At 44.0% G+C, this 12496-nt stretch overlaps 1 pseudogene; it reads left to right on the forward strand.

The window, feature by feature from the left end:
• Positions 1-12496, forward strand: part of LOC130560069 (NACHT, LRR and PYD domains-containing protein 12-like) — a 59880-nt pseudogene that overhangs the window by 15234 nt on the left and 32150 nt on the right.

Below are 12496 nucleotides of genomic sequence, written 5' to 3' on the forward strand. Positions count from 1 at the left end.
AAACAAAAAGTGACCGGCTTTCTCGGTGGCTGCTCCCAGACTCTGGAACAGTCTTCCTCTCAATATTAGTTCTTCCCCTTCTGTTTCCATTTTTAAATCACCCCTAACACGTATCTTTATTCTTTGTGTTTTAATTGAGGATGTCTATATCTTTACATATGTTTCTATGGTTTTGATCCAAAGTGTTAATTTTGTTTTAATTTGTGTTTTAATATCTATGTACAGCACTTTGGTTACAACTTCCATTGATTTTAAATGTGCTCTATAAATGAATAAACTAAACTAAACTAAACTTGTTAAGGCTGATAGATCTGATAGATTCTACCATCTTATTGATCCAAAACCGTATTGTTGTTGCATCTTATTCATATGCCAGAAACTGATATGAGACTACTGCAAACTCATATCTTGTGAATAAGATGCAAATGCAGCATCCAACAGAATGTAGGGTGAAGTAAACATCAGATATGCTTTGCCACAAGCTTGAACCTGTAGGAACTACACTAACTATGGTGATGCGGATCGTTTTCCGAGATGGTATTCCTTGGAGCATCCACATTGATGGAACCCTTCTGCTGCAGCTATGTCCCTGGTGGCTTTCTTCAGCTGTTTAGGCTCCAGGCCCACCCTCTAGAAGAAGTAGCACACCAGTTTTGCTGGGAACCCGCGGCAGCCAACTTCAATAGGGTAGCTGGTTGTATGCCACCCCTTTACAACAGCTTCGTCGACGAGGTCTTGGTACTTGACTTTTTTCTGTTGGTGGGATGTGGCTAGCCTCTCCCCAGGGCCCCGTGAGCTCAGCAATTATGATGGTTTTCGTGCTCCTAGACAGCAGGACCATATCTGGTCAGAGGGAGGTCACTGCCACGTCCTGTGGGAAGACAAGCTTCCTCTTCAGGTCCACTCTCAACTCTCAGTCGGAGGCTCATTGCAAAAAAGAGAGTGGGTTCTTAGCCACCGTGCCGGTCTTATGAGCCTTGTCTCCTTATGACATGTGATACTTGTTTCATGCAGCTCTTGTAAAATCAAACTCAAATCTTAAATAAAAATTCAATCTAGATATTTAATCACTGCTGTCTCACCATCACACTATGAGCACATGAGGAGGAGATGATCCGATCCGGAAAATATATTTTCCTTACTGTGCATAATCATCGAATGTCAAAGTCTGGAAATACAGCCATTAAACTCTCGCACAATCATTTCTCTAAATGTCCTTGTTATCGGTTCTAACCAAGTTCATAACAAAATCGGAATGAAGAAACATTCGTCTTTAACAATTATGTCTTCAAATTTTATCTCAGGTGAAGGACACCAGTAATTAATGAGGTGATTTTAATGAGGTGTTAATGATCAGTCTAAATGCATATACTGTAAATGCTGCAGAGACCTTCTTTGGCTTTAATATAATTATAATTATAACAATTATTAATGTGGAAATCTCAGTGAATCTCATGTGTGGCCATTTGTGATTTCGTTACGGAGATAAAGGATCATCGGGGGTTTTACATAAATTTTTGTTATTTTTCTATGGCATCTGATGGGGGACTCCCAGCTATATCCGCAAGAACTTGCTGCACAGTCTTTCCATTCCTTCCACCTGAGACACGGGAAAGTCGTTAAGTAGGAAGGGCCATTGCAGCCGGGGTTTGATGCCATACTGAAAGCACCAGACTTTAAACCTCCCGAGCAGTTGGCTGTGCTCGATTGCATTGAGCCAGGTGTTCAGCTGGGCCTTGGTATTAGTGAGATTGCCGCTGTCCTTTAGGGAGCTATCATACTGTTTTCCGAGACACCGGATCCTTTGCTCTTGGATTGTTTGGAGCATTCCAGAGAGCCGTGTAATAATAACAAATAAAAAGGATAAGGAAATAAGAAATTAAATGCAACACAAAATGTATGTCTGTAGTCTCAAGTCATAATTTCATCATCTTTAGCACACGCACGCACACAGCTTTTTAGAAATTCAGATCCTACGATCTATCAAGGCCCTTTGTGTTTTCTGTCCACCAATGAATAAAATAATTTCATGAAGTCCCGAAACAAAGTTATTAGTAACATGCATTAGAGCAGTCGAAACACGATAAAAACAAACGATGGAAAGAGGTGAGTGAAGTCGTCAAGGTGCAACTTGTAGTTGTGAACAGGACAGCATGAAACTGATGCATATTTACATTATGTAATATTGTATGCTCAACATTATATATAATATATGTAATTATTTCCTTAACTCTGTTAAAAATGTATATTAAAAATCAGTCTTTTAATTTCAGTAATGATGCTGTTAAAAACAGTTTTTTTTACTATTTAAGTTTTGTTTATGATATATTATCTAATGATCTGCTAATGGTGAATGCCTCATGGTTTAGGTAAATTATCACATTATCAAGTGATGAGGAAATAGAATAAGCTGGTAGTAATGATAATGCTGTAGTTATTTCTATAGCATTTATTTATTTTGTTCAGTGTGTAAACTTTCAACAAAATGTTGAAAATGAGAGGTTTGGACTTGTTTTTTAACTGAAATAAATGTCTTTATTACACAGAGTAAAGTACCGAAAAACGTACCGTTTGGTACCGTACCGGTATAAATGTAAATGGTACCCAGCCCTAAATTTAAGCATATAACATGATGTCTTAATGTAGTTTCATTTGTTTCTATGAAGTTTATGATGAGAAATTATGATTTACTCTGCGCAGGACTGATTGACAGCGCGATGCGATCGTTTTACCCTCTCACATACATACAAAAGCAACATACAACATTAGACATAATTTAGATGCTTTTATGGAGAATTTGTTACTTGTTCCTGTCAATCCTTGTGAAGTTTGGCCATTAACAATGCACTGTCATCACATTATTGAGCCTGATCAAATGTTGCTGCACTGCTGCTTCAGCTTGCAAAGTGAATGCTCTAACCTGCGCCAGAGGAAAAAGCGCGCACCTCATGTGCAGCTGAGACATGCAGTTGATGAGGCCGGGCTGGGTAAACAGGGTTCGCGGTACGCCATGAGAGTTTCGTGGTTCGTATCAAGGGAGGTATATTGTGGTTCAGAGTTTGTTCATAGAGACGGAGTGGATCATACGCGGCGATCATACGTGCAAATCCACTGAGAAAACAAAACGTATCTAACCTGTTTCAAGTCTACACAGAATGTTGTATGTTAAGGCTCTATGGAAGAAATCGGACATCACAGCCTTGATGAGTAAAGAAGACAAACGCCAGTGTCACTCACCAACATAAATACCAAGCTTCAAATGACACATAACTGGGATCACTGATCTTCCTATTATTTTCAATAAACTTTTACACCACTGTGGCTATCACGCTGTTAAATGCAGCTTTGCCAGTCTAACTGGGCCGTAAACCAAACGCCATTGGTTATTATAAAAGGTGGAGGGGCCACTTTATATGTCTCGTGCTCTCTGCTTTTTTCAGTTGATTTATGTCAACACATCAAATAAAGTCATTTCAGTGGGCCTTGTTTGTGGAATTGTTTTTTTTTTAAGAAATACAAATTATAGTTCATTATCTGTTAGGGGTTTGACGAGATCCCGTAATAGGATCTCTCTCTATCCCTCTCTCTTCTTTCTGGCCCGTTCAGATGAGAGTGTGCACAGAGGAAGGTGCGTGTACTGTAAATCAAGCACATTTTCATATATTTTTAAACTTGGACCACAGTTTAAAGTTACATTTACATTTAGTCATTTAGCAGACACTTTTATCCAAAGCGACTTACAAGTTGGGTAAACAATGGAAGCAATTAGGTCAACATTAGGAAAACAAAAAGCATAAGTGCAATAAAACATGTCTCACAAAGCCTACCACAGTGTACAGAGCTAAGTTTTTTTATTTTTATTACATAGATAGAGTAGAAAAGATAAAGAAGTCAGAACTGATCGGTCCGGTGCTGACGGAAGAGATGTGTTTTCAGCCGATTCTTAAAGATGGCCACAGAATCTGCTGATCTTGTAGCAGCGGGCAGATCATTCCACAAATGTGGAACCGATCCAGAGAAGGTTCGTGAGAGTGATTTTTATTTTTTTAACCTTTTTGGGGTGGCACCACAAGACGTTGTTCGTTTGCAGAGTGTAGGGATCTGGCGGGTACATAAGTCTGCATTAGCGAGTGAAGGTAAGAGGGTGCCAAACCAGTGGTGGTCTTGTAGGCCAGGAGCAGAGTCTTGAATTTGATGCGAGCGACTACAGGGAGCCAATGTAACTTAATGAAGAGAGGGGTGACGTGAGCTCTCTTCGGTTCATTGAAGACCACTCTTGCTGCTGCATTCTGGATCACCTGTAGAGGTTTTGTTATGCAAGCAGGAAGTCCAGCTAGTAGCGCATTGCAGTAGTCCAGTCTGGACAGGACAAGAGCCTGGACTAGGACCTGCGTAGCATGCTCGGCTAGGAAAGGTCTAATTTTCCTGATATTGTAGAGGATGAATCTGATGATGATTCTATCATCTATCACCACTCCCAGGTTTCTGGCCATTCTGGAAGATGCGATGGTTGATGAGCCCAGTTGAATGGAGAAGTTGTGATGGATCTTAGGGTCGGACGAGATTACAAGCAGTTCTGTTTTAGCAAGGTATAGCTGCAGGTGATGGTCCTTCATCCAGAGCGAGATGTCGCTCAGGTATGCTGAAATGCGTGCAGAAACAGTCGGATCGTCAGGCTGAAATGAAGGTGGAGTTGTATCATCCGCATAGCAGTGATAGGAAAAGCTATGTTTCCGAATGACAGAGCCAAGGGATGTCATGTATACAGAAAAGAGCAACGGCCCAAGCACTGAGCCCTGAGGGAGGGAGGGAGGGAGGGAGGGAGGGAGGTTTCAGTGAACCAGAAACATAAGTCAATGCATTTCATGAATGAGAATGGTTTATTTACTACAGTTTACAATGAAAACATCTGTCAAGTTTCACAAGAGACAGCTGTATTGTATTTGAAAGGATTATTTATGTTTTTATATACTACATTTATTTCCAGATCAAAGCGTCAGAGAAGAGCTAATCCAGAACCCAGTGTTGTGTCTATGAAGAGTGGTGCCTCCATGAATCTTCCACCTGCACTCAGTGATGAATCAGTATCATCTGCCTCTCTGTGAGTATAAACATGTCTGACTGATTATTCAACTGATGATCATTGATGTAAAGTGACACATGAAGCTACAATTAGACATTGATATAGAAAATACATAGAAAATGATTTACATTTTATTTATACATGAATTTCTTTACATTCCCACATTGTTTTCTGTGTGTTGTTTGTTTATTTTCTCTGTAGATCAAACATTAGATCTCATGATGTGAGTGCAGACGTGCAGCAGGATTCTCATCATGAATCAGTGGATGATGTTGTGCAGAGAGTCAAAGACAAACACAAAAGCATCATGAAGAACAAGTATGAGAGATTATTTGAGGGAATGAAAGCACAAGAGAATCAAACGCTCCTGAAGAGAATCTACACACAGCTGTACATCACAGAGGGAGAGAGTGAAGGAGTGAATGAAGAACATGAGGTTTTACACATGGAGAGAAAGCCCAGAAGAACACAAGACACTCCAATCTACTGCAATGACATCTTTAAACCTCAATCACATCAAAGACACAAAATAAAGAGTGTTCTTACTAAAGGCATCGCCGGAATTGGAAAAACCATCTCTGTGCAGAAGTTTATTCTGGATTGGGCCGAGGGAACAGCCAATCAGGACGTAGATTTCATGTTCCTGCTTCCGTTTCGAGAGCTGAACTTGATTGGAGAGCATCGCTACAGTCTTCACAAACTTCTGCTGGACTTTCATCCTGAACTTCAAGATGTGGACTCTCAGATTTATGAGGAGTGTAGAGTTGTGTTCATCTTTGATGGTCTGGATGAAAGCAGAATGACACGGATGTTTTCAGACCACAGTGAGAAAGTTTCTGATGTGACGGACGCTTCATCAGTGGCCGTGTTGATGTCAAACCTCATGAAAGGAGATCTGCTTCCCTCCGCTCTCATCTGGATCACCTCCAGACCAGCAGCAGCCAATCAGATCCCCTCCAAATACATCACGCGTGTGACAGAAATCCAGGGCTTCGACGACGCTCAGAAGGAGGAATATTTCAGGAAGAGAATCAGCGACGAGCATCAAGCCAGCAGAATCATATCCCACATTAGAAGAGCGAGAAGCCTCCACATCATGTGTCACATACCGGTCTTCTGTTGGATCTCCTCCACTGTGCTTCAGAAGATCCTGACACAAGATCACAGTGAAGAAATCCCCAAAACTCTGAGTGAAATGTACATCCACTTCCTGCTGATCCAGATGAAGATGAAGAATGAGAAGTATGATCCAGAGAGAGATCCAGAGAGAGAAGTGATCGTGAAACTGGCTGAAGTGGCTTTCAAACAGCTGATGAAGGGCAACGTGATGTTCTATGAGGAGGATCTGAGAGAGTGTGGGATAGACATCACTGACGCCGCGCTGTATTCTGGCATCTGTACTGAGATCTTTAAGGAGGAATCTGTCATTCATCAGAGGAAGATCTACAGCTTCATACATCTCAGAATTCAGGAGTTCCTCGCCGCGCTCTATGTGTTTTACTGCCATTAAATGAAGAACACTGAAGAACTGAGGTTACTTCTGAAGGATAGATTTGACTATTAAAAGAGCAGGTCTGAGGAAATCTCTCTGAATGAGCTACTAGAATCAGCAGTAGATAAAGCAGTTGAGAGTGAAACTGGTCATCTGGATCTTTTCTTGAGGTTTCTGCTGGGCATCTCACTGGAGTCCAATCAGAGACTCTTACAGGATCTACTGACACACACACACAACAGCTCAAAGGACATCAGAAAAATCACACACTACATTAAAGATAGAATCAAGGGTAGAAATATGAATGATGATGATGTTGATGAGGATGAAGATGAGGATTATGATGATGAGGATGATGAACGTCTCTCATCTGACAGATCCATCAATCTGTTTCTGTGTCTGTCTGAAGTGAAAGATCAGACTCTGTACAGAGAGATCGAGGAGTTTGTGAGATCAGACAAACACTCAAAGAAGAAACTCTCTGCCGCTCATTGTTCAGCAATAGCCTACATGCTTCAGATGTCAGAGGAGGTGATGGATGAGTTTGATCTGAAGAAATACAACACAACACAGGAGGGCAGAAGAAGACTCATACCAGCCGTCATCAACTGCACAAGAGCTCTGTGAGTCTTCACTTCTAGTATATTACATTCAGTTTCTGTGTTTCTCCACATAAAGTCACATGTGTAATATTGTGCTGTTTAACACTGTTCGTCATATCAAGCATCACTATTACTACTGCTTATAGTGATGTGAATGAAAAATCTGTTGGTTTATAAGAGCTCCGAGCAGCCAGAGAAGCCGCACTCTAAAAGAGCTAGGGCTCTATCGTACATCTGGCGCAATACGGCGCAAGTGTTTTTGCTAGTTTCAGCCTGACGCAGTATTTCATTTTCCCGTCCTGCGCCGCGTTGTTTAAATAGCAAATGCATTTAAAAAGAGGTGTGTTCAGGTGCATTGTTGGTGCGCTGGTATTTTGAGGAACTGCGCCATAGACCAACTCGAACCTGGTCGCAATATCGGAAAAAAATCCGGCTTGTGCTGTAGATGGTTTGCTTGCGCACTATAACCTCTCGCACGAGCAGACGCGTTTCCTTTATGGAGAAGTGTCTGCTATTCCGAATTCTGCCGTGTAAATAGCGAATCCGCCATGGCGCGAGCGCAATTGGCTCTTAAAGGGAATGGGAGATGAGACTCTGATTGGTTTACTGCATGTTTGGCCCAAAAAACACCCATTACTCAAGAGAATCGGGACAACCAGTTTAGACCATGCGCCCAGGCGCGCCGACCATTTTTCCATCGTTAAACTAGCAAAATGGATTCGGACACGCCCTGAGTGCACCTGCGCTGTGCACTTTAGACAATGGGCTTAGATCGTTAAAAAAGGCCCCTAGTGCGCATGGCTTAACGGGCCGATAGCGCACACTTACACTTCAAATCTGCCTACGTAAACTTTGCAAACTGTAATTTACAGTATCGTCTATTATGCCCATTAGTCAAAACTTGCTCGCTTTATCCCACAGAAAACCAAGGTGTCACGATTTACCTCTCAGTGAGCCGGCAATGGACTCTCTGCCTATTTTGGGTGATCTCAAAGCCTGTGATTAAAGTCAGCGTGAAGCGGAAGTAGCGATTGTCTTTTTTTCTGTATCGTGACGTATACCCGAGTGAAACGACTTCAGAAATGAGAAAAAAAATGTAAGGCGGGACTTGATTTCATCCACCGACAACTGATTGGATCATTAAAAGGTGATAGATTTGAACGCCAGTTTGCAATCTGTCAGTCATTGCAGCCGCAGTCAGTCATTGCAGCCTCATGCCATTCCTCATGACCAGAAGTGAAGAGAGTGGGGAGGAGGTTAACAGTTTTGATTAAACATTACAAGTGCAAATGAATAATAAAAAAAATTATGTGCACGGATAAATCATTTATAATAAATACTTCACCACTGTGTAAAACAATTAGAATTTTTTCATTTCTAAATAAATAAAAAGACAAAAAGAAAATCCATAGAGAGATGTTGTAGAGTAACTTTGTGGGTCTAGAGACTAGAAACAGATTTGATAACAAATAGTAAAAGCCTTTTTGTAATCTAATCACAACTAAACAGCAAACAATATGGAAAGAATATAGAAATAAAAGTAAAAAATAAACAGAAAACAAACTTATTTCTTACAACTAACAAATATTACAAATATTATGATGCTGTTCCATGTTTTCCTTTCTCTTAAGTGTGTGATATAGCTGTTTGTGCATGTAAAAGATTGCAATCACGAGAGCATCCGGGGTCAACACTGCATGACGCATACGCGTGGTGCTGACGAGCATGCATCGTGCAGTGTTGACTCCAGATGCACTGTGATCGCGCGTTGGAAACTAACATAGAAGCCAGGAAATTGCTGAATATAGTCGGTATTTTTGTTTGTTTGCGCACAAAACGTATCCTTGTTGCTTTATAATTAAAGCTGAACCACTGGAGTGACATGGACTATTTCAATGACGACTTAACTCACTTTCAGAGCTTTGAAGTGTGGTTGCCTTGCAGTCTATAGAGGAGTCAGAAAGCTCCCGGACCTCATGAAAACGATCTGAATTTGCGTTCTGAAGATAAACGGAGGTCCTGTAGGGTTGACGAACGACTTGAGGGTCATTTATAACAGAATTCTCATTTTTCGGCGGAGTTCCCTTTTAACTACATCATATAACCCGTTTAATCCAAGCATCATAAACAGAAAATAAGAAATAATCTACAGACCAGAGGTTGTCATTGTGACGGACAGGCTCGTAAAAAATCCTCTCGGTTACGACTGTAACCTCCGTTCCCTGATGGAGGGAACGGAGGTCCCCTCTGTTGAGACAGACTGGGGACCTATCTTTACACACCACGGCGCTGAGCCGCCAACAACAGTGCAGCCAACAACTCTAGGCATTGATGTGCCTGCAGCTGGGGACCCATCCACTGCCCCGATACTGCGTGCCTGTTGCACACGGTGTCCCACCCCTGCAGAGAGGCGTCTGTCGTAACCACAACGCGCCTCGAAACCTGCCCGAGTAAAACCCCTGCTCAGAGAAAGGCACCCCCGCTGAGGGTGCGAAGGCACTGAGGCGTCACCATAAGGTGCCTGGTCGGTCTCTCGGGGAATATTCCCTGCAGGGAAGCCCGGAAAGAGAGAAGCTCTTTTGAGAGAGAGTGGGCGGGGGACGTTGCAGGCAGCATTCGCTTCGACCCACCAGCAATGACCTGGCCGGGGCGTCGGGCCCGCTGTTACTCTCAATCCCCCTGGCTCATCCCGTCAGGGCCGCTCTGTCTCCTAGGTGGGTTCCCAACGGGGTAGATGCCCTCTCCCGAAGGGGCTCTGCATCTCTGGCGGGCCGTCGCATGGAGGGCCCCAGTACCCGGCAGGCTGCGCTCGGGACCTCGATGAACGATAGGTGGCCGGGTCATGGCAGAGAAGTCTGCTTCTTCACCACCGAGAACCTCCACAGTGTCACCACACAGCCCTGCTTGCGAGATGGGCACATCTAGAAGGCGAGCCTTCTGAGCGTCACTACGCAAGGTTGAGCCACAGATGTCTCCCTTGGACCACTATCGTGGACCACCCGCCATGACTGTCGTCGCACGAGGCCGGTGGCGCTGCGCAGCCGGGTCGGTCTTCCCATCAACCAGATCTTAACGCTTTGACTTATGACCCAATTTTGAATTTTGAACCTGATGGACCGCCATAGTGTGGAGGGCGGAGGCCGTTTAACCCACAGCATCGTAAGTGTTCGACACGAGTGTCAAAGAGCTTACATGTCCTGGAAGGGAGCCTTGGTCGACCCCTCCAAGTGGCAGCGTCTGCGGTGCTCCGCGACTGCACATTCCACCTTAGGGACGTCGACATATCCCTTAGCTGCCCCACCATCCAGGGAAGTAACAGCTCCTGAGCACGTCAGACGGGAGCGTGCCGTGAACGGCATATTCCCGTCTTTGTGAACTCCTCATGCACCTCCAGGTCAGCCGCGAGTGGGCAAGCACGGCCGTCATCTCTGCGTCGCCTTGTCTTGGGCTCGACCGCCCAGGGGCTGGAGCTCCAAGGGGTCTCAGCATCCGATGCCAGGATGTAGCTGTCCGACGTTATGACAGAAAGCTCGTCCCCATCCCGTTGTCGAGTCTGCCCGCTATGGGACGGTACACCGCCGCCCATCGGGGACTAGCCAGGTGAGCGTGCCGGGGCACAGATGGTCCGCCAGCCAAAACTGGCAAAGTGACATCCATGGGAATCCCCAATCACCCCCGCCGCTCACCGAAGCGGTCGACCTCGCCGAAGCGGCAGTCGAACTCGCTCGGGAAGCAGACAGGGTTTCTGGAGAACGTAGCCAACCGTGACCGCAACACCTTAATCGACAAGCCCTGCCACTGCATGCTGGAACCCCAACATGCAATACAGGTGTCGTGCCCGTCGGACTCAGGGATGAATCTGTCATACCCAAGAACACAGCTGCGAGACATGCCTGAAGACAGCGCAGACTGTGAGAAGAAATTTGCTCTTTTAGAAATATCTGCGGCTCGCTGCCGAGATGCCCAGGGGAAGTCCGCTACCGAGAGGGAGAAATCCGCTGCTTCACGTCGTAAATCCAGCAGTCTGGAAGGAGAATTCTCGGAGAGAAGAATTACTTGACATGTACCGTCATGCAGGTTCCGAAGAACAAAGGATGAGTGAATGGCCGCCACCACCTCCCTTTTATACCCGTATGCACGGGGCGGGGACTGGCATGCGTGTGCCATTCGCCAAAGCCCATTGGCGTTTTAAATTCCTCTCCGAGATGATAGGTTCTCAAGATCAAACCCCAGTCTGTCTCTCAACACAACGTCGAGAGACCGACTGAAGGGGAACTGTCGTTATCTACTATTACCCATCACTATTGTGCAGGGTGACATTACATTCTAATTAGCATGTTGGTGGCATTATTGCACGTACTCACGTTTACACTCTGAACTTACTATATGAAGTTGTTTACATATTTAATGTTTCTGTTGTCAGGCATAAAATAATAATTACAGACAAATGTTTATGTTCATATGTCCAGTCAGTAACAATGATAGGTGCTTGTAAACGCTGTTTTGTAAGCATTGGTTATGAATGTGCTGCTTCTGCCGCTCACTGAACGGAGAAGACGCCCAGAGAGACATTTTTCCACTCACTCACTGAAAGCTAATGTTTATCCGAAATGAAGCTAGTCGCAATCGCTTTTCTGAAAGAAAAAAGTCTGTAAACAGCGCACCACTGGTTTGTGTTCACAACGCATTTTTTTAAATGGACGAGGCGTTTATAAGTAATGATTGGGAAACACGCGTCCCTTTGTGATCGTGTTTAGGGCAGGGTTAGTACTTTTGACCGCTCAAAATCATGTTTAGTCCATTCACGGTCACGTTCTGATAAAAGGAAATTATTGGATGCTATTACAAATTGCCCTTACTGTAATCCATCCAATTGGTTGATGGCCTTCAGATTTTTCCGTCACTGGTAAAAAAACATAAATGACGGGCGAATTTTAGGTTAATGCGATCTCTGCTACAGACTACTCACTTCTCTGGATTTGAGAAGAGCCAACAGACAGTTTAAATATTCTTACAGCCGCTGTCCACGTCTTTCTAATGAGCAAACCAAAGCCTACAGTGGGGCTGAAACGATTCCTCGAGTAACTCGAGTAATTCGAATACAAAAAATCAGAGGCAACAAGCCTCGTTTAATCCATTTAACTACAGTTCACATGGAGCGCTGCATTTCCCCACGGACCGTTATTACTGACGCACAGCCCGCTAAACTCTGTTCGTGTTACAGGGCTCTCAAGTCTCACGCATTCACCGTCAGACACACGCACTTTAGTCTGTTCACACGCTCACACGTATGTCTCATGCTGATAAATAAGTCATAGT

The sequence above is a fragment of the Triplophysa rosa genome, linkage group LG10, assembly GCF_024868665.1.
Source record: "Triplophysa rosa linkage group LG10, Trosa_1v2, whole genome shotgun sequence".
Classification (NCBI taxonomy): domain Eukaryota; kingdom Metazoa; phylum Chordata; class Actinopteri; order Cypriniformes; family Nemacheilidae; genus Triplophysa; species Triplophysa rosa.